The following is a 25,372-nucleotide window of genomic DNA, read 5'->3' on the forward strand; positions in this document are numbered from 1 at the left end:
CCGTCCAATTTCCAATATCATATAATGACTCGCACACCCAAGAAATCATTGACTGCGTTAGAAATCGTAGATATCCAAATATCCACACCAAATGTATTTACAAGAAGCAAAAACCTTACCATCAACAAAGCAGAGAGAGCCACTTGACTAACTGCCACCTCTTAAAGCAATTAACGTTAAATTATCTCCTTTGAATTAACAGAACTATATATAGGTCGTTAAGAAAGTGGACCACCCACAGGGTCTACCCTTTAACCCTCTAATCTCGGCTGACTGCGCTAAAACAAGATTTAACCTTTAAAAAATACCAGATTAGGCCTTCATAAATTCATTAATAAAAAAAGACTTTATTACCTATTATGCTTACGATGCCTGTCTTAATTTCAGTGAATCTAAGCAGCTATCGGTGGTTCTGTGGTAGAGCGCTCGACTGCCAAGCCGAATGGTCTGGGTTCGAAACCTGGGTGGCGCATTTGTTTTTAATCAATAGAGAAACGCTAAATTAGAATTTCTTCGATGCAATAATTTCAATTTCAATTCTATTTCAATTAAACCAAAATTTCATACTCTATTAAATACGCTTCCGATAAAGCTGAAGGTCTAATTTTCAATAAGGCGTAACAAGTGTCGGTGGTTCTGTGGTAGAACGTCCGCCTGTCAATCAGGAGGTCTCGGGTTCAAATCCCGCCCGATGCGATCGCAAATTGATACTAAGACGAATACCGTGTACAACTGGTGGAAACCCTGCCATTGGACGTTGAGAGGTAGCATTACACTCAGCACTCGGTCCGTCCCAAAGTCATTAAGAAGAAGTTGGAGAGAAAACGCCCATATAAACACAACAGACTCAACATGCACAACCATCAGAACACAAACACAACAAATTCAACACTCACAACCTACGCATAAACATTACAAAAACGTAATACACCAAACCGTCACGACGGTGAGCGAAAAAACACCATCCAAACCAAACCGCAAATGCATCCGTTAACGCTCACCGTCACACGGTGGTTTTGCCAACCCTTTGAGAAACTGCGTACGCAGTGATTACACTTTGCACCGAAAATGCGAACGCGTTCGCAGTCCTGACAGACAGACAGACCCACCCACAGACCCACCCACAGACCCACAGACAGACACGGTCGTTGTATAACCCCTCCTAGGGGACTTTGTCCCCTCGGAGAGGTAAAAATCAAGATAGGCTTAATCTAGAAAAATTTAATCAAGATGAAGAATTTGTAGAATACGAAATTATATCGAAGGTAAACACAGCTGATAACGAACAACAAATAGCGGCAAATGAGAAAGAAGCAATAGAGTCAGATAAGGAAATTTTTATAGCCCTGTTGGTAGGTCATCACAAACATCAAAAGCCAATAAAACAAGCTGGGCAGATATCATATCATCTCCAAGCCTTAAATCCCAAGAAATAGTTTTTTCCCAACGTAACCAGGTAGATCTAATTTCAACCACAAAAAACAAAAGGTCCCTTGACAAAACAGCAGCAACTCCATAGTCTTGACGCTTCAGATGAAAATGTTGCGAAAAGGAAGAGGACACTATCTTTATATCTTGCAGAAAAAAACAAAACAACTGTAACTATTAACCAAAAACAATTATAACCCAAAAAAAATGAAAACCTTTCTAGAGGACGCCAGAGCACGAAAACAACCAAAAACTTGCGCTTTAAAATATACAAGTAACCTAATCGAGCTAGCTAAACAAATAGAGGAAGAAATACTGTCTAATGAAAAAGACCAAGCAGAAAAAATTAGACTGGTAACGCTCATAAAAAATCTTCGTAAACCCGAATCTTAATAAAAAAAACAAAAAAAAAACCAAACAAACACAAACTTTTATACTACTAATTAGAATAATGTTTTTAACCCACAACACTAGAGGATTAACAACCCCTATTGAATTCCTTAAAGAAATTAATATCATGGAGCAGAAGAAAGTAACCTTTGCTTGTTGGCAAGAGACCTTCATTAATAAACATCCGTCCAATATCAGAATCTCAATCCCGTACATAACCTCCCTTACTGGTTGTACCAACCATAGGGGTGGGGTTGGCTTCGTTTACAATAAGAATTTTTTATTTTAATAATGATACTAGGACGTCACAAAACCCCAAAGGGTATTTTTGACACAGACTTGAGCGGAGCGAGCGAGACGTGAAATAAGAGCATACCGTAGGAATAACGCCTGTTAAAACCGTAGGAGCAACGCCTGTTAAAACCGTTGGAGCAAAAACAAATCGTGCCTCGCCCCAAAACGTTGCTGCCAAAACAAATCCTACCTTCGGTACTCAATCGCCACAAACAACCCCTAACAAAAAATTAGTAGTTAATTACCTAAAAACTAATTAAATACCTAATTAAAATATATACAGAATTAATTAAATACCTAATTAAAATATATACAGAATTAATTAAATACCTAATTAAAATATATACAGAATTAATTAAATACCTAATTAAAATATATAAAGAACTAATTAAATACCTAATTAAAATATATGAAGAACTAACTAAAATAAATAATGAAATAACTTATCTACAAATGTAACGATCTACAAATAATTAATTATTTCCAAAGGAGAAACCTTTTGGAGGAGCCAGCGTTCGACAGCGACGATGAATTCACTAGAAACCCAGTGCTTATTAGAGTCCCAGATAAAATTTAAACATTTTTTCATTACCGGATCTGAATATTCCGTAGGGCGTTTTAAAATTGGAAGTTGGTAATAAAATTTTGAAAGTTCGATATTACATAGCTGAGTTCTAGCTTTATAGGATAGCCGTGGCTTAATGTCACTAGCAATGAGTAGCTTTTCATCCAATTGAACAATTTTTTGCTTGAAAAACGTATCTTGCCATGAGCCATCGACAGTGAAATCGACGCCCAGTGCACGAATACTAGAATTGCTCCACTTGATGCCTAACGGTGAATCAAAGCGATTCTGCCAGCCACCGAGCCAGAGCCCACTGCTTTTACTCAAATTAATTTTAGCATTGCTTACATTAGAATATTTAGCACATTCAATTTTTAAAATTGTCAAACCGGAATCAGAAGAAATAAAGTTATTTAAATCATCGGCGAAAGTACTAACTACCAAAGGTCGGGGAATAAACGGCAAACAAACACCATGAGCATATAGTTTATCTCGCAAGTGACATAGAAACGGCTCAATAGATAAAACAAATAAATAAGCCGAAAGGGGATCTCCCTGGCGGATTCCTTTCTTTATTGGAAATTTAGACGTTAGATTTTTATTCACTTTAACGCGTGCTTCGGCGCTTTGATAAATTACTTTTATAAAATTAATGATAGTGCCGCCAATGTGTATATGATTTAAAATAGAAAGTAAGTACTTGTGGGAGACGCGGTCAAAAGCTTTTGTTTGGTCTAAAGAAACGATGGCAAGTTTATCACTCGAGTTCTGACTATAATAGTGAATAATATCTCGCATAATATTTAAGTTCGAAAAGATAGTTCTATTTGGTACTCCGGACGTCTGGTCTTCGTTGACAACATATTCAATAACAGCGCGTATTCTATTAGCAATTATTTTGGCTATTATTTTGTAGTCCACATTGAGCAGGGAAATTGGACGCCAATTCCCCAAATCAAGTGGATCACCTTTCTTAAAAATTAACACTATTATCGCACTCGCAAAAGAGCTAGGAATTTTTGAGAGATTTAAAATATGATTAAAAACATTGTATAAAATATCGCCAATTAAAAACCAAAAAAATTTGTAAAATTCAGAAGTGAGACCATCAGCACCGGGAGATTTGCCAGATTTTAAACCGTTTATAACCTCTAACAGTTCCTTTTTCGTAATATCGCCTTCACACCCAGTTTTTTGTTCATCGCTAAGCTGAGGAAGAATTTCAATGTACGAAGTACAGTCCGTGACAGGTTCAACATCATAAAGGTGAGCGTAGTATTTTTTTATTTCCAGGTACAATTCGGGTTCAGAGGTAGTTTCTAGTCCATTACTTTTTTTCACAGACATCAACCGATTTATTCCTTTGGATTTTTCAATTTCCGCTAACTGGAAACAAGAATACTGTGCAGCTACAGAAAAATTAATGTTCGCTCGGACCATCATGGCCTCAGCTTTCTCGTTTTGCAGAACTTCGAGTCTTTTCGTAAGTACGATCTTATTGAGACCAGACAGATCTTCATTTTCGAGTTTTTTTTAACAAGTCGCCAATTTCGTCATTCTTTTTAGTTTTCGATTTGTACGTTTATTCTTTTGTTAGTGATTTTATCTTATATTTTATCGACTCCCACCATTTTAGTTTATCAGCTCCCATATCGGGGAAAGTTTTTATCCAGTAACTCCAATTATATTTAATTATTTTAATAAAGTGTTCATCTCTTAATAGTGCATTATTAAAGCACCAATTTTCCGACGTACTTCTACTCTCATTTACTGCTGGTAAATCTATTTCCATATACACACCAAAATGGTCAGATCTAGCGCCACCGAGTCTAGTTTGAATATTTTTGACGAAAGGATAAAGTCCTGGTGAAATGTAAAAACGGTTGAGCCGAGCTTGTTTGTTTGGGTCACCACTGTTCGCCCAAGTCATCATGTTACCATTTGGATTTCTTGTTCGGTACACGTCCTTCAAGTTGTGAGCATTTATTAGAGTTTGCAGACATTTTTTCTGGTTTCAAACTGGTGATAGCGTGCAGTTGAAATCCCCCATTAACATAATATTGTCGGGGTTAATATTCGAAATGTCTTTACTTATATCTTCTATTAGTTTAATTGCCTCCAAATTAACTTGCGAGACGTAACAATTGTAAATAGCAATTTGTAGGTTTAAAATTCTAAAATGTAATAAAATCCTTTGACAAAAACCAATTGTGATGTTACACACTTTTACACTAATTGAGCGAAGCGAGCGTAGCTCCCTTAGCAACGACTGCTATGGGGAAAAAATGCTGGTCCTGTGATTGTCCGAAGCCGTCAAAATAACCTATTCGAAGCGCGCGTAAAAGTCGAGAGAGTATAGACCGCCCGAAGCCTGGCGCCCGGTGAACACCCGGTGAACACCCGGTGAACACCCGGTGAACCTGGAAGCGCGCGCAAAAGGGGATCGCGTGTATAAAGGGGGAGAGAGAGAGAAGCCAGATAGCGCGCGTATAGAGGGAACCTGGCAGCACAGCGCGCGTAAAAGGCGAAAGAGAGTAGAAACCGTCCGAAGCCTGGGTCTAATAGTATCGCTAGATAGCATGTGTGTAAGGCGACTTTCGATAGACAACCTGACAGTGCACGTAAAGTGTGTGTAAGAGGGGAGGGGATTGAAAGGCTTTTTTATGCATTGCGGGAGAGAGGGAGATGAGATGAATGAAAGGCGGTTTTTTATGCATTTTTTATTTAATTCTGTCCAAAATGAAATTCATGGTTTCCACAACTTCAATTTCAATGACTCTACTGCCTAATTTTACAACTATTTCCCCAGACATTAAAGTGGCGGTCTGGGCCTTAAATCGTTAGATACACAATGGAGAGCCTTTAACCTGGAAAGGTTCAAAAAAATCTTGTCCAATGACGCGCATAGCATCGAAATTGCCTTTTTTGAGTTTTATATAACAAAAAGCAATGTATACAATATGAGTTTCCGCGTGTTTTCTTTAAAAAACATTGATTTTAAATTTGATTTTATCCCCCGTTTTTATTATGATTGTATACAATTTTTAAAATCCATGAACCTAAGTTCGGAAAAACCCAATTGTTTTCAACAATTTTTAAACTTAACCATACAAAATAATCCATTTCTAGAAAATTTACAATTTAATTATAATTGGTTTAAATTTAGAATTATTTTTATAGAACAGTTAATGAATTGTAACACTAGACAATTTTTAAATCCCTTTACAAACCCAGATTTCCAAATGTCGGTCCCAACTGTGAGAGCCCTTAAACGTGAATATGGCAATCTTTTCAAAGAAATTTTACTTATTTTTCCGCTAAACGAAATACACTTGTGGGAAGAATTGTTAAAAATTTAACAATTAAAATTGGTGAAAAATCCAAATTAGTAACAGATTGTACAAAAATGACTGGAGAAATGCTTTGAAAAAGGAAATTATAAATACGAGATCATTGGGAATCTTTAATATCAAGGAAACTGATGTAAAAATTAACTTTAAATGTATATGACGTACCCATTATACGGGGAGAGAGTCGAATATTTTGTATCGCCTACTTAAAGCCAACGTTATCACTCCAGAGGTTGCCTTCCATGTTTTTAATTTATCCAATTTGTGTCCTCTATGTAAGAAGACCAAAGGCACCCTAGAACATTTATTCTTTACTTGCGAAATTACTGAATGGTTTTTAAATCGGGTATCTGCAATGATTGCCCTTTTTATCCCCAATTTTATACTAAAAGACAATTTATTTTTATATTGGGTTAACGATAGTAGCGATTTTGAATATGGTAATTGTATAATACTAATTTTAAACATTTGTAAATTAATAATTTATTTTACTTACCAAAACGCAATGAATACCAATGAACCGAACGTCAAATTAAAAATGAAGTTGGCCTTCTCAATTAAGTTATTGAGATGTTGTACTCACCATTATGAATTGAAAAAAGAAATGAAATAAATATGATAAATGCCCTCATGAACGTAAAAATCGGTAAAGTAGACGACTCCGGGAAAGTCGTTCTAACTGTTAATATTTAATTTTTGTTATGTTGTTGGATGTTTTTGGCGATTTTGTTTTTGTATTTTTGTTCCGTATTTGAAAATTTGTAACATATGAAAAGAAATGTTCAATAAATGCTTACCTGCTTGACAGATAAAAAAAAAAAGAATAATAATAATAATAATAATAATAATAATAATAATAATAATAATAATCAGCTAGACTAATACCCAAGGCACCACCTTAGGCCTAAGTCATCAAGCGACTTTTGAAGCCAGTAATTCAGGTGGCCGGGTTATAATGCGTAGGAGGGTGGTGGCAAGCGGTCCCGGATTAAATATAATTTGAAAGATTATATGTAATGAAGTTTTTCCTTAGGTGCGCCACTAACATTGTAAGTTAAATGACTACATAACGGTTTAAATTTAAATGCGCTTAAGCCTTGTATCGGTAGGCTACTTAACACTATTTAAGTATCAATTAAAAATTTTGACCTGATTATGCTCGGGAAAGCGAAACTAATCGTACGTTTTAAAAAAACTAAAAAAATAAAAACTGTATAATACAAAAGTGGAATTCTTTTCTTAATTGACCTATATGTATAAGTGCCTTATCAACGTTTTATTTTTTACTATTTAAGTAAGTAGACTAAATTTCGTCTTTACCCAATTTATGAAATATTCTTCTTCCACTTAAAAATTCCTAATATTTCCCGTCTGTTACTATTTCTGCAACGTAGTTTGCTAAGGATACAAAGTAATAAAACAGTCTTTGTAAATTTCCAATCAGAGGAAATCTAAAATTTGGTAACGATGACCCATCCTTTCTGACATTTTAATAACATCCTGCTATCAGGATGTTTGGTAGGGTATGCCATAGATTCTCACTTTTCTCGCTCATGGCGCTAGTCTAGAACGATAGTAGAAACCCCAAATTCTTCTATTAGAGGAAGCGTGCCCGCCCTGAAGAGGTTTTCTCACTTGATACCTTTCTTGTTTCATATTTAGTGTTTATTTTTAAATACACCCTTAATTAACATATAAACAACAATATCAGGGCTATAAATTAATTATTTTCATTATAGTTTGGATATTTACTCAAATATAATTTCGTAATAATGAGGTACGTGGTTTTAGATTCACGAAAGGCGTTCTAGTAGATATGAGAAAAATTAAAGCACTACCAAAGCGGGGATACTTTTAGTGGTGTAATTCCTCAAAAACCACTGTATTTCACACTACGTATAACACGTGGTTAGAAAAATGAGGGGAGGGAATTATGTATTGCCCCAAATTCCTGAAAAGGTTATACTCTCTTTAACTTGTAGGTTATATTGGTACTTAGAATACATTAACACCACAATTGCTCTTCCAACCGATTCTCAGATAACAGCTGCGTTATTTGAACTGACGAACTAAAACTGATCTGACAAATCTGATTATCTACGCTCAGATATTAACAAATCGGTTGATATGGTTCAAATCTGAAACCGACAGATTAATCGTATGTAATTTGGAATCTCAAAGCGATTTCAGAAATCCGAAACTGATTTTGAGATTTCAGAGCCCAATATTCGTGTTGACCAGGCCGTTTTAACCTTTCCGTAGTCTTATTAAAAATCTCTCATTTACCGTCTTTTCGGACCTTCGTAGGCCCAAAAATATGGAACCGAAGGCCCTAATGTCTCCTAAAATTTTCGTAGGCCCTAGGCACTTTGCGTAGTCTACCTTATGGATAAGGCGGCCCTGCGTGTTGATTTCTTGTTTTTTAGACTGATTTTCGTCCTGATTTCAGAATTGTCAATTTGATTTCAAGATTTGTAAAATAATTTTTCTCTGGGGTGTAACGGATTTGTAGGAATTTCGGACCCCTGATTAAATTATTTTCGAAATTTTAATAGCTGTTCATTTTGATTTGATTTCGCAATAGTAGAATAATTGTCTACACGAGTGTTAGCTCTAAGTGCTAACGGGGTGTTCTTGTTTGATAATAAAACAGTCTAGCTCATTGTAACCCGGTAACCCGAATTAATGGCTTCAAAAGTCACTTGATGACTTAGGACTGAGGCGGTGCCTTGAGTATTAGCCTAGCTTATTATTATTATTATTATTAATATTATTATTAGAATATAAACAATTTAATCACTAAAAGTAATAACAATAATACACATCTTTGCGCGGCACAAACGCTAGCCGGCCTCATCATCGACCCAGAATCTAAGCGGACTCACTGTTCCCGATATTTTGACACGGTAGGCGTGGCCTAAGTCGGAAGGTTTACTGAGTTACACCAGCTGCTATGAAGAGCCCGAAGAATTCAGCTCAACTATCACTAACGAAAATCTTTATTGGGGCTTGGGCGACAGTACGTGCTAGAAAGTTGGGTTAGGATTAGTTCATTAAATTTTTTAAGTTTAGAAATGAAATGGATTCCAGTGAATTTGATTAAAAAACCGGATCCATACGCGGCTTACTGGTTATTTTTAATTAACTTAATAACCAGTACTTAAACTTTAAAAGAACCAATTTCTAAAATAAAAGGTCTAAGACTTACTAAGCCTAATTATATAATTGACAACAACGGGGCCATTAATGAATGCGAACGCTCCAGCTTCTCTACGAAATTACGTCGAAAATCGAAAAATTACCCGTGGTTTTATTATTCCCAGTATTAACGAGTACTTTTTTACCTCTCCGAGGGGACAAAGTCCCCTAGGAGGGGTTATACAATCACCGTGTCTGTGTGACTGTGTGTCTGTCCTGCGAACGCGTTCGCATTATCCGTGCAAAGGTTAATCATTGCGTACGCAGTTTCTCGAATGGTGAGCGTTTAATTTGCGATTGGGTTTGGTTTGGATGGTTTTTTACCTCTCCGAGGGGACAAAGTCCCCTAGGAGGGGTTATACAACGACCGTGTCTGTCTGTGGGTCTGTGGGTGGGTCTGTGGGTGGGTCTGTCTGTCTGTCAGGACTGCGAACGCGTTCGCATTTTCGGTGCAAAGTGTAATCACTGCGTACGCAGTTTCTCAAAGGGTTGGCAAAACCACCGTGTGACGGTGAGCGTTAACGGATGCATTTGCGGTTTGGTTTGGATGGTGTTTTTTCGCTCACCGCCGTGAAGGTTTGGTGTATTACGTTTTTGTAATGTTTATGCGTTGTGTTTGTGTTCTGATGGTTGTGCATGTTGAGTTTGTTGTGTTTATATGGGCGTTTTCTCTCCAACTTCTTCTTAATGACTTTGGGACGGACCGAGTGCTGAGTGTAATGCTACCTCTCAACGTCCAATGGCAGGGTTTCCACCAGTTGTACACGGTATTCGTCTTAGTATCAATTTGCGATCGCATCGGGCGGGATTTGAACCCGAGACCTCCTGATTGACAGGCGGACGTTCTACCACAGAACCACCGACACTTGTTAAACCTTATTGAAAATTAGACCTTCAGCTTTATCGGAAGCGTATTTAATAGAGTAGGAAATTTTGGTTTAATTGAAATAGAATTGAAATTGAAATTATTGCATCGAAGAAATTCTAATTTAGCGTTTCTCTATTGATTAAAAACAAATGCGCCACCCAGGTTTCGAAGCCAGACCATTCGGCTTGGCAGTCGAGCGCTCTACCACAGAACCACCGATAGCTGCTTAGATTCACTGAAATTAAGACAGGCATCGTAAGCATAATAGGTAATAAAGTCTTTTTTTATTAATGAATTTATGAAGGCCTAATCTGGTATTTTTTAAAGGTTAAATCTTGTTTTAGCGCAGTCAGCCGAGATTAGAGGGTTAAAGGGTAGACCCTGTGGGTGGTCCACTTTCTTAACGACCTATATATAGTTCTGTTAATTCAAAGGAGATAATTTAACGTTAATTGCTTTAAGAACTGGCGGTTAGTCAAGTGGCTCTCTGTGCTTTGTTGATGGTAAGGTTTTTGCTTCTTGTAAATACATTTGGTGTGGATATTTGGATATCTACGATTTCTAACGCAGTCAATGATTTCTTGGGTGTGCGAGTCATTATATGATATTGGAAATTGGACGGCATTGGTCTTTTTCATGTGGTATGCGTCACAACGTCAACAGGAAGTGAACGAGTCGTCCACTACCAGATATCTACGGTATCTTCATCAAGGGCGAGTGTTGAAATAAAATGAGCGTTAAAGATGCGGCAAGTATTTCGTAAGCGAGTAATTCCAAAAAGCCTCTCTAGATATTTCTTTCATTAAAATTTGCTTCGTATTATATTTAACTGATAAACTTGTTCTGTAAAAGGGTTTAATTCAATTGTGCATTGTTATAGTACGTCTAACTTACTGTTGTAACTACTTAACTTATGATATTCTGAATAAATTAAAATTGGTCGTTTCGTCTCAATTATTTTAATTATAATTAAAATTTTATACCGGGCGGGATAGAAATGGGTTAATATTTTTAACAAATAACTCTAACTCCACCAATTGTACACGGTATTCGTCTTAGTATCAATTTGCGATTTATTGGCGCCGACCGAGAATCGAACCCGGGTCTGCCTCGTGCAAGAGATGTACTCTAACCACTCAGCCTCCAACGCTTGTTAAGTTGCGGTGTTTTACTAAAAAACAGCTTTGGCGAATGTCCTTTACAAAGTTATAACGTTAGGTACTATAATTTATTCTACATCATTTTAAATATTTATAAATTATATTAATCTTATATTTAATTAAATATTTAAAAAATATATTAATCTTATATTTAATTAAATAGTTATAAATTATATTAATCTTATATTTAATTAAATATTTATAAATTATATTAATCTTATATTTAATTAAATATTTATAAATTATATTAATCTTTTATTTAATTAAGTATTTATAAATTATATTAATCTTTTATTTAATTAAATATTTATAAATTATATTAATCTTATATTTAATTAAATATTTTAGTATTTTAATGTAAAATTTGATCGTGATCAGGAATTGAACTCGGGTCGCATTGTTACAACGTGGATAGTTCACCGAGCCATAGACTTCCATAAGGAAATTTTAAAGTAAAGGAACCATTATGATAAGGCGGGTTTTTTTTTACTAAACGGAAGAATACAATATCTGTATATATTGTTTATTGAACTTTGTTTTTTAATTTTTGTGAACTAAATATTTTACGTTTGAAAATTTAAATGTCAAATCTTGTTTTAGCGCAGTCAGCAGATAAAAGGTTAAAGGGTATAACCCGTTAGTTTTTTGTAATTTATTTCGTTTTTTCAGTCTTTTTTTTATCTAGCGTATTAGTTTTCAAGGGTAATAGTTCGTTTATGAAGAAAATATCGAGTTGTTTACATAGTGGTCTGGGTTTTTAACTGGGTCGTCCGTCATTACTTCGTAATTTCTTTAAACGTTTTCTCGACTGATTAAGATGTTTAATGCAGTTCATCAATCGCGTTAGTTTGTTTTATTTATAAAGAGCCCTTACTATTCCGTATACGGTCATTTATTATTTAGTCAATGGGGCTTTCTGTGCTTTGTGAATGGTAAGTTTTTCGTTTCTTGTTAATTCATTTTTTATTGGTGTGGATATTTGGACATAATTGATTTCCTGGGTGTGCGAGTCATTATATGATATTGGAAATTGGACGGTTTTGGTCTTATTCATGCGGTATGTGTCACAACGTCAACAGGATGTTAACGAGTCGTCCACTACCAGATGACGAATATAGCTATTCTACGGTATATTCATCAAGTGCAAGTGTTGAATTAAAATGCGCGTTAAAGATGCGGCAAGTATGTCGTAAGCGATAAAAATACAAATACCCGTTGTATATATTTCTTTCATTAACATTTGCTTCGTATTATATTTAACTTATAATCTTGTTCTGTAAATAGGTTTAAATTCAATTGTGCATTGTTTTAGTACTTCTAACTCGCTGTTGTAACTACTTAATTTATATTATTCTGAATAAATTAAACGCGGTTGTTTCGTCTCAATTATTTTACAATTAAAATTTTATACCGGGCAGGATTGAACCTGGATTACGTTTTTAGCAAGAGAAAATAGGGGAGAGTGTAGCTCTTCGCGAAACGCGCGCGTCGCCTTGTTTGAGGGGTAAAAAATCCGTGAGCAAGAGCTGTCGGCCCCCCTCCCGCGAAAGCCGCTTCACAATTTTTATTAGTTTCGAAGTTTTTTGTCACTGCGCGCTCAAAAACATAGTACGGTTTTATTTTTAATTTAAAACCACGGAAATTGTTTTATATATATTAAAATTATATATTTTCGATAAGTAAAATACATGTGCTATATATATATATATTACGAAAAAATCAAAGTGACATTTCGTCATCATATGGTAAATAAGTGTTTGCTAGTCACTTGCTAATCTTTATAGTAGTCGGCTTGCAGCCTGCCTTGAGTAATTAAGTTGAGTTTTAAATTTTTTTGCCAAAATGGCAACGCGAGGAGACATGTTAAACCCCTTAATTTTGATAAATAATTTTGAAGATGATATTTTTTAGTTTGACGAAAGCGGAATTTACAAGAGAATAATAGAAAAAATGCAAATTAGTGGTGCCTTAGCTAAACTTTGTAACACTTTGTGCAATATATATAGTGAGTTAAAGGAACAATTCAAAAACAACACAAATGGTTATTCCAGTTTTTTATACGCATGGAGTGCCTCGGTACATAGAACCCTTTATTCTCCTAGTGATGAATCTAGTCAATCTACATGCATAAGCGACATTAAAAATGAAAATGAAAAAGAATTGCTCACACTCACTCACTGGATATCCTTCAGAATAATGGATGAATATGCTAAACTGAATCAGACGGAAGAGTCAGCGTCGAAAATAGTGAGAAAAGATCTAACGCCGCAAATTAAAAAAGTGCATAGAAACAAAAAGGGTGACCAACTATATTCCGCCATAAGACTCGGAGGAGGATGTCTAGGAGAAGTTTTTAGGCTCAACAAAAATTACTTAAATGAAAAATATAGAATACTTAAGGGGAAAAAAGTTGACAGAAAAGCAGCGAAAACAAGCTGAGGTTCTATTAGAATCAAGTTTAGCGATTAGAGACACAGATAAATCAAAAGAAAATGTACCTGCAGCACTAATCAATATTGATAAAGGTGGATTGTTATTTCCTCACCCACAACTTTTGCGCTATGTTAACATAGTCAGTGACATGGTGACCCAAGAGTATAAGAGGTGGTACTATAGCAATACACCTTTAGGAGCCATAATTAAATTTGACATAAAATTAACCGATTGAGAAATGTCAATGTTGATAATTTTTACTTGTATTTATCAGAAGAAGCTGTAGACAAAGTTACTAAAGATGATAACATTAAAAAGGCGTTTTACCATGCCATAAAAAAATACCCAAAGCTGAAAACCTACCAAGACCTAATTTAGAATGCCTTAGAAAAGTTTGGCAAAGGAAAATTATGCATGCCAAGTTGGCAGACTTAATTAGGGGTCAAGTAAACAAGCGTAATGAGAGAAAAGGAAAAAGAAGTAAAGGTGGGCAAAATTTAAGGTGCAAATTGTATAATTTGTCCAAAAAAAATAAAACTAACCCTGGAAAGCTACAGCTAGTCAAAAAATCCAAAAAAAAAGTGGCAAAAAAGTGTCTTGCTAGTGAAATACTTCTGAGCCCTCTTAAGCGGAATAGGAGAAATATATTAACCCGAAAAAATTTAACAAAATTGTGCTAATAATAGTTTATTATTAAGATGTGATATTTTTTATTGAGATAAGTATTTAAAATAAATGTTCACTGAAATTAATTGCATTTTCACTTGATTTTATCTTAAAAAATAAAATGGAATTTACATTAAAATATATTTTAGAAATTAAAAATAAAATCAGTTTTTAGTTAAATTATCCAGTCCAATTTTACGGTAACCAGCTTCTGAATTTTGTGCAGTTTTTGTGTACCCTTTAATATATAAGGCCCTTGTGCATGTAGAATAATTTACACTTGTTAATTTACCAGCCGCCACATATTTAAGTTGACTGAATATAGTTTCAACAGCTGAACCATTAATTCGCACTGGATATATATATTGACCAGGATGTCTGCCACAAAAGTCCTCAACTAAACCAATAAACCGATAAATTGCTATTCGAAGCAGTTCCCATGTCTGCCAAGCTAGAAATTTTTTGTTGTTTCCAATAGTTTCACCGGATTGTAGAATTTGTATCGCCCAATTTTCAAAAAACTTTAAGCCCTCTAGCATTGACTTAATAGGAGTTGAGGTAATTGAACTTGCAGGTTTTTTAGAGAGTAGCCCATTTTCGAAAATTTTATTACAGGCTTCTAAATAAGCATGGCAAGCTATAACCTTATTTCTGTCTTTCGGGACTTCACTTTCAAACTTTGGGTTGGCATAGTTATAGAGTTCACATAAAACCGGTTCTTGCTGCATTATTCTTGCGGGTGTTACGTTAAGCTTCGACCATGCGTCCCTGTCAATATGCGATTGTTCATAACATTCTCGACGGTCCTTTTCTCTTTCATACATATCAACCAACTGTTTCCTTCCAAAAGAAATTACCTCTCCATTTATAGTAATTGTGAAATCTCTTGTATCTTCATCTTGTGAATGATTTAATGCATTTATCATATTTTTAAGTTGGTGACTAGGGCACATAATCCAGTATATCCAACCATCTTTCACAAATGGGTTCTTAAACCTTGGTAAAATGGAAAAAATCGTTGCGCCATCTACATTTGATGTATGAGTGGGAATTTTATCAACGCCTAAACTTTGTCGCAATGAAGCTATATTGGACGAGCCACCATCACAAACCAAGCCTGTCACATGAAGACCCACACTTTCAAATGACCAAATACACCGTAAAACGGTATTTGTAATTGTGGAATTAGGGACTGCCTTCGGCATTATGAAATAGGGTCCAATGATGTTGAAATTTCCACCCACGCACCGCCAAAGATATTGTAAAACATATTCTCCTTCCAGTAATTCCGTAATATATATCTTTTAGTGAAGGATACTCACTAACACACAAAGAACTGCCAATAAATTTGTGAGCTCGAGAGTTCCATAATAGTTTTCCTATAACTTTGACTTCGTTAAACACTAGAACTCCTTCTTTTGGTGGTTTTAGTTCTTTTTCGTAGTGATTAATAAGCTCATCAAACCTAGCTGATTCACTTTTCAGGTGTTTTAACTCTATTCGCTTTAACAGTGTGTATACTCGGCAGCTTCATTACTTCAAATGAAGCCAAGGCTTCATATGCAGCTGGAGACCGAGAATACACAGCAAGTGCTATTCTACAAGTCAACGGACTATAGCGGTTTCCTTTGGACCCTTTAACAAATTTTGATTGGTCTTTCAAAAAGTCATTGCTAATTTGATTTGAATCTAATTCCCAAGACTTTTTTAGAGCTTCTCCCAGCGATTTTTTACAGGCAGTGGCTTCTTCGTAAATTTGATTTAAACTAGCTTGGCCTTTCTCATTTATTTCGGAAATAATCTTTGCCATTTACAAATTTTGCTTTTCGGATAACTCAACCCTAGCATCTGACAATTTCCGCTCTAGTTCATCTATTTATTTCTTCTGGTTATGACGGAGACGTCTGGACTGAAGTATTCGTTTTTTTTTTGGATTTTGGAGTGAGAGCACTAATTGGGCAGCTCGAGGAAGCAGCAAGTCTTTTAAGTTTCTTTCTAGGTGTAATTTGTTAAAGCTTTCTCAAACGATCACGTAAATACCTATATAAATTATTTTTAAAATTATTGATATTATGTTACTTATGGTTAAATTAATATTGCAGTAATTTCATACCAATTAAGAGATCTGCAATCAGGGCATTGGTAAACTTTATTCATTAGTTTTTCATTGGGCACATTTAAAGGTGGCAGGTACCAAGTAGGACAATTTTGCGATTGATACCATTCAAAAGGTCGAGTGAAACTTGATAGGTTTTTAGTAGCTTTAAAATTTTCGCAATCAGACTGTAAAAATATTTTTAACTTGAAAAATTGAGTCTATTCAAATTCTGTAACAAGAACTTTCACCTTTGGTATTCCTGGACCAAACACGTGGCGGTCAGAGAGAAGGCCCATGGAACTATTAATGACCTCATAATCCAGCATTTGAGTATCGCAATCAAAAAAATCTACGACGTATGCTTTTTGAAAAATGCATAAAGTTGTCAACTGGCCATTTTCAGAAAAAAAGTAACTTCAATGGTACATCACAGTATTCAGCTACTGATACAAGAGATTTTTTTTTGAAGATTTCAATCTGCTCAATTACCCCACTTCAATTTTTCTTTACTATTATTTCAATATCAACTGTGAAAATATAATATATATATATTAATACTTATGAACCCAAATGCAGTTTTAATTGTGTGATCACCTTTATCAAGACTCAAGATGTAATTATTTAAATGAAATAAAGTTGAATTCACTGGTATTTCTTCTGTAGCAAGACTACCATGACAGCTAGTTGAGGCTTCTACGCTATTAGAAAAATTATTAGGTTCCATGGTCCCTGGTTCCATATCCATAGTGATATTATTTGACGAGTTAGGCAGAAGTATTCTTGACCCATTGATGGAACCTTTGATTAGATGCAATTAGAATAGTGGTTTTTATTTTATGCCTTCTTTGTTATCATACCACATTCACTTTTCGACTCACCTGTTTTTAAAATATTAAGTTCTTTCCATTTCGAATCTGGTACTAAAGTTCCAATAATTTCAGTTTGACTAGGGGTTTCCAAAGAATTTATATTATCTGCCTGAGCGAAGGCTTGAATGCATTTTGAGACAGTTTGTTTTAAAAAGAAGTTACACTGAGTTTTTTGGTTTTTCACTTTTGGCTTTAGAATAGGTTGTTTGTCGTCTTTCAGATTGCGTGGTAGCATTTCGTTAAGTTCAAATTATTTCCCAGAATTACAGTAAAAAAACTATAAACATTTCCTAAAACCGCTGTCACCGACCAAGGGTTAAAAATCTATAATTTTACGCTTTTAGCGCGCTTGGCGTAGTAAATGAAAGCGGTAAAGGTATCCCAGACTACCTCGGTCAGCACTACATTCCCGAGAAGAATCACGTTAGGGTCCCGTGACTTAAGCGCGTCTTTATTGGCTACCGCTCGAGGGGGGAAGTTTAAAATATTTGAGCCCCTCAAATAAGGTAGCAAGCGAAGGGAAAGCTAACTTTTTTTGAAGAGCTACACTCTCCCCTATTTTCTCTTGGTTTTTAGTAAATAACTCTGAATTGCGGAGATATCTTTAAGGGACGTCTCGAGAATTTAATACCACTAGGGACAATGCTTCCGAGGAGAGGTATATTTTGGCTTGCCAACTTGTTAAGCCTTACATTCTTGGTCCATGGCCTCATCCGAAAGTTCTAGAGATTACTACCGCTGATAACACATTCTCGACGCATACGCCATCTAACGGACTATTTAATAACTAAGAGAGGCGCAATTTTAAAAAATTTTCGCTAGACCTATTACGAGGGCTAACGTTTTATAGTGCACCATTAAGATTAATTTTATTTTTTGGTTTAAGCTACAATTCTCTCTGCCATACCATTCTTATATAAAAGTAATGAAAAGCAATTAAGGTTTCGAAATTTGCAGATCAGAAACATACCGGCATAACCCAATTTCATTGGATGAATTTTAAATAGTTTGTGTAGATATCTAAAAAAATGGAACTTCCAAAAATCGGTCACCTACCCCAAAAACGTTTCATATTGGTCCCTCAAAAAAAGTCCCCAGCGTTTGCTATTCAAACTGCTTATTAATTTTATTAATTTGTTGGGCAAAATAATTGGCCTTTAAAATTTGGGCACTATAAAAAATAAGTCGACCATTTCAGAGTCAAGATAGCCATAGCGAAAAATATATCCGAAAATGTATTATTTCAGTAAAAATCCCGTAGTTAAATAATGTCATAATTTAACATTAAAAAATTTAAAAAAAATACTTTCCACGAAATATTTGAGGCAGTGCAGACTTTTCCCACACTTTGAAAAATGTCAGAACGCAATAAATATTGTTTATGGTTTGACTAATTGAATTACTTTATTAGTTATACCGTAATTTCAATAGAGCCAAGGCTTGGGAAATAATGTACATTCAATATTTATTTAATAATATTTAACTTTTATAGTATGATTGAAGGTTTTTAAATAAGGATTGATTGACCTCTCCCCATCCAATGATACTACATGGGTAGTCCTGGTGGTAAATCCTTCAAACTAAAAATTTAAGGTAGTCAAAGTGTGTAATCCTTTGTGGGATGACTACTAACCAACATGAAAACACACATTCACTTATCCCTACAACTACCTATCTACGAAAACACCTACCTACAAATAATCTTTCAATTCTTACAAATATACTTGTAAGCAGAGACACCTGCAAACACACAACTCTCCAGCATAAGTACCTACCTACCTATTTACGTAGGTAGGTAGGTAGGTAGGTAGGTACATATGCCTCTTGTTACTCATGTGATAAAAACGGTTTATAACTGCATACCTGTTATGGAATATAAACGATACGTATTATCTTTCAATGTCAACTACATCACACAACTTTATGTTACATAATGTTGCTTTGTGGTTTGAAATGATTTAGAATATAAAATTACTTCGTATTTAATAGATAAGTTGTGCTTAAAATATATAGCTTAATTCTTTGCCGTAGGGGTGTAACGGAAATAATGACCTGAAACAAAAACCGTGCACTCTCCTACTCCTATACACCAAAATCTTCGATCAAAACAAAATCAAAATAACTTAACCAATTTGAAAGTAATTAATGAAAAACCATTTTAAAATATCTAAAGCTTGGAGCTAAAAACAATTAATTGGTTTCTAATAAAAGGTCAGCGAAATGTTCATTTTGGCAACTGATCAAATTTTTTATTTGGGTGGGAAAGCTACCCCAAACTAAATTAGGGGAGTCCCTGTTTACAGAATCAATACCAAGTAGTAGATAATAAAATCGTTACAGAGTGGAATTTAATTAATTTAATTTATTTAATTTATTTAATATGGAAAGTGTACGCTGTGGCACACTTATTGCCATGTTACGCTTAAGATATTCTCAGTTAGTAACTCACGCTATATGTCGTTTAAATATAAAACCCCATAGCAACAATCGTTCTACTCACCACCAGTTTTTGTTCATTCTTTTATTAAAAATTGGTTGGTGAAAATATTTGTACTTTAACCTAACCGACCTAAAATTTGTAATGCCGTTAGTTTAATGAAGCGATTTTTCTTTAAAGATAACGCTATTTACAAACAGAAAATATTTAAGAAAACACTTATACCCTTAAAGGTAATTAAATCTAAGCTTACGATATTCGCCCTGATGTTTCACCACGTGTTTTAAGTTTCACAACAGAATGACTCTGATATTATCAAAGCGACATTGTTTGTACTGATATTATACGGAGATTGACTAGATATTCCATGATATGAGATACTGATATTAGATGGTTATGGCTCAAGTGAGGTAATGAAATTGATATTGAAAGTTTTGAAAACACCACCTACGCGTAGAAGTCAGCTGACCGAATCTGATGATATGAATTATAGCAGATCAGTTTTTTTGAGATTATGAATCAGAAACAATTTGAAATCAGATTGCTGGGTAAAGGGAATATATAAGATAAACCTGATCTGACTAATTGATGTCCTTCGGATATCTATCAGATTAAGATATGATTCCTAGCTACATCACAAATTCAGTTGCCCTTTAATCGTTACAAGTATTCAAAGAGATAGTACACGAAAACCAAATGTGGTTTTTAGACAATGCTCACAGCAATAAATAAGTGTGATTCAAACACGTGTTTCCCTGTCGGGTACTCTTTTTCAACGGAAGTGGTTGAATCATGAATGTTTTTCACCGATGAATATTTAACTAGAATTCTAAAGGTTCCTCTATCCCGAGGCGAAGGGGATAATGAAAACCCTATAAAAGCTATATTTGATTAAGTTCTTATTTCAAAAATTAGAACGAAAATTATATTCATACTTTTTAATCATCAAAATTTTAATAAAAAAATAATTCGAGAAAACTTGCCTTGACGATTTTAGATATTTTCCAGTGGCGTAAATAGCGGCGTGGGGGGGGGGGGCGAGAGCTAGGGGCCCCCAAACGTTTATGATTAAAATCGGTGCTATTTAAAAGGGCCCCGAGTTGTTTTTCGCGGGGGGGGGAGTTCCTAATTACGCCACTGATATTTTCAATATGATTTCAAACCAATTTTTGTGTGATAAAACAAAACACGAAACGCTCTGTACGTGGCTTAAAGGCAGCTTGCTTTCTTGTCAAGGGGGAGATCGAGGTTTGAGTCAAGGTTTATGTGTATACTTTTGTTTATAAAATATTTTAAAAAGCGGTACAACCGAAACATTTATTTCTTACAAAGCTAACAGCATTTGAAACTGACACAAAATTTTCTGGGAATCAACCCTCGGTCTCCAGCACCAAAGTAGGGGCGTTTAAGAACCTCAGGCCTTATAATAGAATTGTAGAAAAAGGTAAAAATATGGCACGGATTTTCAGCATTTAGTCGTCGCTAGATGCCGCGAATCTACGATAGAAAGTTTTAGAAATGACGTCATTAGGAAGCTGTTGACTTTGGATTTTGTTAAAATAAACATTGACTTGATTTAATTTTTTATGAATTTCTCTTCTCAATTTAAAATTAATAGATTAACTGTAAATAATTTCGTTACCACTCAATGGAATTGTTTTACAAAAGTTGATTAATTTATTCGAGTTTAGAATTTTAGGATGTATAAGCCTATGCAAATCAAAATAAATTGTAATATGTAAATTCAATAACTGTGAGCAATCTGAAATAAGCTCCCCTTTTGCTTAATCACTTCCATTAAGTAGTTTATGCTTTATATTTCGATCGACGAATATTTTTTATATTCTTTTAAATTGTATGTCGAGAAATTTAAGGGTTGGTAAAGACCATTTCTACTTTTGATTTGGTCGCTGAAGGAAGACCGAATGAAATCGCTTTCCTTCATGCTTAAACGACTTTTGTTCAACCGAAAACAAAGTTAGATGGACTGAAGTATTTATAAATATAAATTGATTTACGTGAATATAGGAAAAGAGACCATTCTTTAACGAAAACCAAAGAAAAAAACGAAGTAAGAAATGCCCATTTATTTGTGTCTGATTTAAAGTCCTGTTCACACTAGCAAATATCTTAGCCTAACCTCTTTGGTCAACGAAGTTGCTGAACAGAGTTGGTAGTTGCCACATTCCACGAAAATCTAATACTCAAAATTACGCACGTTAACCGCCTAAGAATAATACTCTAGTACTAGTTATCTTCATTCGCCAGTAGTTATTTAAGGTGAATGTGAATTGGTCTTCGTTCTGTTTTGTTTTGGGGCAACGTTTGAAATTTATCGGCTAAGTCATTACCGCGAATGTATCCTCACGGGTCAATACTATTCAAACCGTTTCCCGACGGTCGATCTTATTCCCTCGTCCCCCTTTGATTCCTTTAGCAGCATTGGTGCTCAATTACTAGTTGAGTAATGGCTGTTTTCGATGTAGTGACTTGCCTTTCAACCATGTTTTTAATGAAATTGCCGTTAATTACTACAAAAACCATAATACCGTCGCAGTTTAATTAAGCTTTCCTAATACAATTTCCAAAACATCCTTAAATATACTAAAGCAAGCAAACAAATAATATAAAAGACGTCTAATTAACAATGAATACGTAACGTTATTACATCTCTCGCGATTTACGTGTTTTCATCAAAGTTGCACTTTAAAAAAAAATAAGATTTGGATACAAATTATATGAAGACCAACCTGCAGATGGAGTCTAATTCTTATTCGGTCAAATCAGTTTGATCAAATCGGAATAAAGTTGAATTCCATACATCGTAATTGGATTAAGCATGAGAGATTGGATTGCAGTTTTAATCAAAGTTGAATTTTGATGTACCCAATTTTGGATACAATTTTGAAATTAAATTTGATACACCATTTTCGTAAGGGATCATTGATGCTCGTAAGTTAAAATTTTCATTCAATTTAATGTTTATAGTCCAATTATACAGGCGATATCACTTTTTTACCAAAGGGCAAAGGTATTGAGAAGTCTGCCAAATTTGGTGTTGGTTTTTACATGACTAAACACTTGACGCACGGCTCAGTCAAGCTCGCCAGACACATTTAAGCGTACACTACAAAAAATTGTATATTTACCATATATATTTTTATTGTTGTAAGATGTAAACTATATTTTTCTGGGACCAGAAGTAGTTTTTGTTTAATTCCTAAATATTAGTTAACCTTCTTATAAAGTTGACTTGTCGTTAGTCGAGGTCTCAAACTCAAATCTTTAAAACAGGAATCTTTGGGTCGAGTTTTTAAACAGTCTCCGAGGGAAGGGATATGAAAAATCTAGGATATCAACAGATGTAAATAAACCAAATATATCATACTGTTTTATTTATCATTGTGGAAATATTTTTCTTTAATTTCCGATTTCAAATGTCTCGGGGCAGCCGGAAGTCAAAACTTAACTTGTGGACAAAATAGACGTCAGCTTGAAAAAACGCGAGGGGTTACTCATAATGGAAACATTTGTACAGCTGATTACTTATTACTAAATGTTTCCATTATTTAATTTTTGACTAAATTTCTTTAATTATTTGATTTTATATGGAAATAGCAGTTAATACCGATGATTTTCTTTGATTTCATTTTGATTCACGGTATTTTATCTTTAATACCGGTGAACCAATGGTTACATCCGATTCCGAATTAGCTTATTAAAGCCATTGGTTAACATTTGATGGCTATTGAATACAAAATAGAAAACAATAGGCGAAACTATAAAGTAAATATTGTCTTAACCAACTTGTTAAAATGGGAATACAAAATCACGTGACTACCATATCACAGCCAACCTCGATTCGGTAACTCTTGTTCATAGTTGGCTGTGCGACGGTAAATTAAAAAATTAATCCTTCCAGTTACTGCAGACAGCTAATTAACTTACACCCTTCTATTACAAAATAATTTAAATAATAATAATAATTATATAATTTAGATGAATCGATCCAAATTTAAACTATTATTAGCAAAATAAAATGAATAATAGTTCGTATTTCTTAGGATAGATGGCGCTGCAGTTCTCCACAAAATCACGTGACTACCATCTTTTCAGCCCCCTGGACTCTATAGTTTCGCCTATTACCCACAAAACAAGTTATATTCGACTTCACGATCGTTTCTAAATCCGACTACTCGAGTAAACTATACGTAAAGGCATTACAGAAATACCGTGGAATAAATTGGACTCGATGTCACCTTAAATTTATCAAGCTTTCCAAGAGGATAATGTCAACACCTTCGGGGCTAATTACAATAGCTTTGATCTATTTACTGCTGGTTTGTTTTAATTACGTGTCTAGTTATTGAACAGCCTTTTCAATAGCTCAAGCGAAGACGGTCGCTTTTCCGGAAAGTGAGCAAAGGGAATGAATGAATATCCAGAGATCGAGCGTGCGGCCCATTGTGCCACGAGAACATTCATATTCAATTGGCGCTCGCGGAATCTCTCGACAAAAGGGACCAATTAGGAATATAAATCAATCTTGACGTCGCCATGCCCATTATCTATTCAAATATAATTCACCCCAAGCGGACAATTACAAACTTATTCTTGTACAGATTAACTCTTTAAATATAGATAAATTAACCATAGATTACACGCCTTTATTTGAATACGACCGGATCTTCCGCTTCGATCGATTGCGTCTCTATTTCGGATATTACATTATCGCGTAGCTCAAAGTTTGCGGTATTTAAAACTAAGCTGCTCAAGGTACACTTGATACTGAAATCGGCTAGATTTTCTGCTGATTTGCTCATTTAAATGTCGTGTTACCATACATTAAAATTACATTTGCCTTTCTGCGAAAATATAATAGAGGTTTAAGTTCACTTAGTATAGACATAAGTAACGTAATAACCATAAGTGTGACACTGCTAACTTTGTTTAAGAACCATTGGTTGTAGGTTATTTCGTCTTTGATATATTTACACTAGGTGAACTAGACCTTGATGGTGCAATAGCTCTGAAAATCAGTTCGGTGATATTTTTTACAAATTTTCATAATTATGTCTATTATGATAATTATTATATTATTATATTATTTCGGATATTCGGTATTTGCAACCGATAGATGGCCAACTAAAAGACGAATAACCTTAATTATTTCTTTTTGTTAGATCGCTTACCTGGCTTTGCGTCCGTTTCGAAAGGCGTTTTGAGGGAGACGAGCATAGCAGTCTGCGCAAGTGGCTCGATAGAAATCATCAACAGAGAGCAGCTCGTCTTTGTACCGGCACCACTGAGAATTTACACTCGAGTCGAGCACCAGAATCTGAAATTAAAAATATATATACAGTCGAATTTATTTATAATTCCACTACAGGATGGGCAAAAAAAAGGCTTTTTCTAAAAATGAAATAGCCAATGTGGTTTTAACCGGTAAAACCAGGATGAAAGCACCAGTAAAAAATCTGATATCAGGCTCTAAGATGTATTTTTCCTATACTCAGTTGCAGGTTAAGAAAAGCAAAATAACTACATTTGGCGGAAAGATTTTATCACCAATTACCGGTAAAAAGGAAAATGTCGCCTGTTTTCTGTCGAATTCCT

General features: G+C 34.7%; 1 protein-coding gene across 1 annotated transcript in view; it reads right to left on the reverse strand.

Annotated features, from left to right (window-relative positions):
• The window catches only part of LOC149926178 (calcitonin gene-related peptide type 1 receptor-like), an 87,688-nt gene extending 62,647 nt beyond the window's left edge, over positions 1-25,041 (reverse strand). Inside the window, exon 1 of the mRNA XM_090160748.1 lies at positions 24,949-25,041. The gene's annotated coding sequence lies outside the window, so the exon portion shown is untranslated. The remainder of the gene's footprint in view (positions 1-24,948) is intronic.
• Between the last annotated feature and the right edge of the window lie 331 nt (positions 25,042-25,372).

This window comes from Leiobunum rupestre, chromosome 10 (assembly GCF_980474605.1).
Source record: "Leiobunum rupestre chromosome 10, qqLeiRupe1.1.hap1, whole genome shotgun sequence".
In the NCBI taxonomy this organism is placed as follows: Eukaryota; Metazoa; Arthropoda; class Arachnida; order Opiliones; family Sclerosomatidae; genus Leiobunum; species Leiobunum rupestre.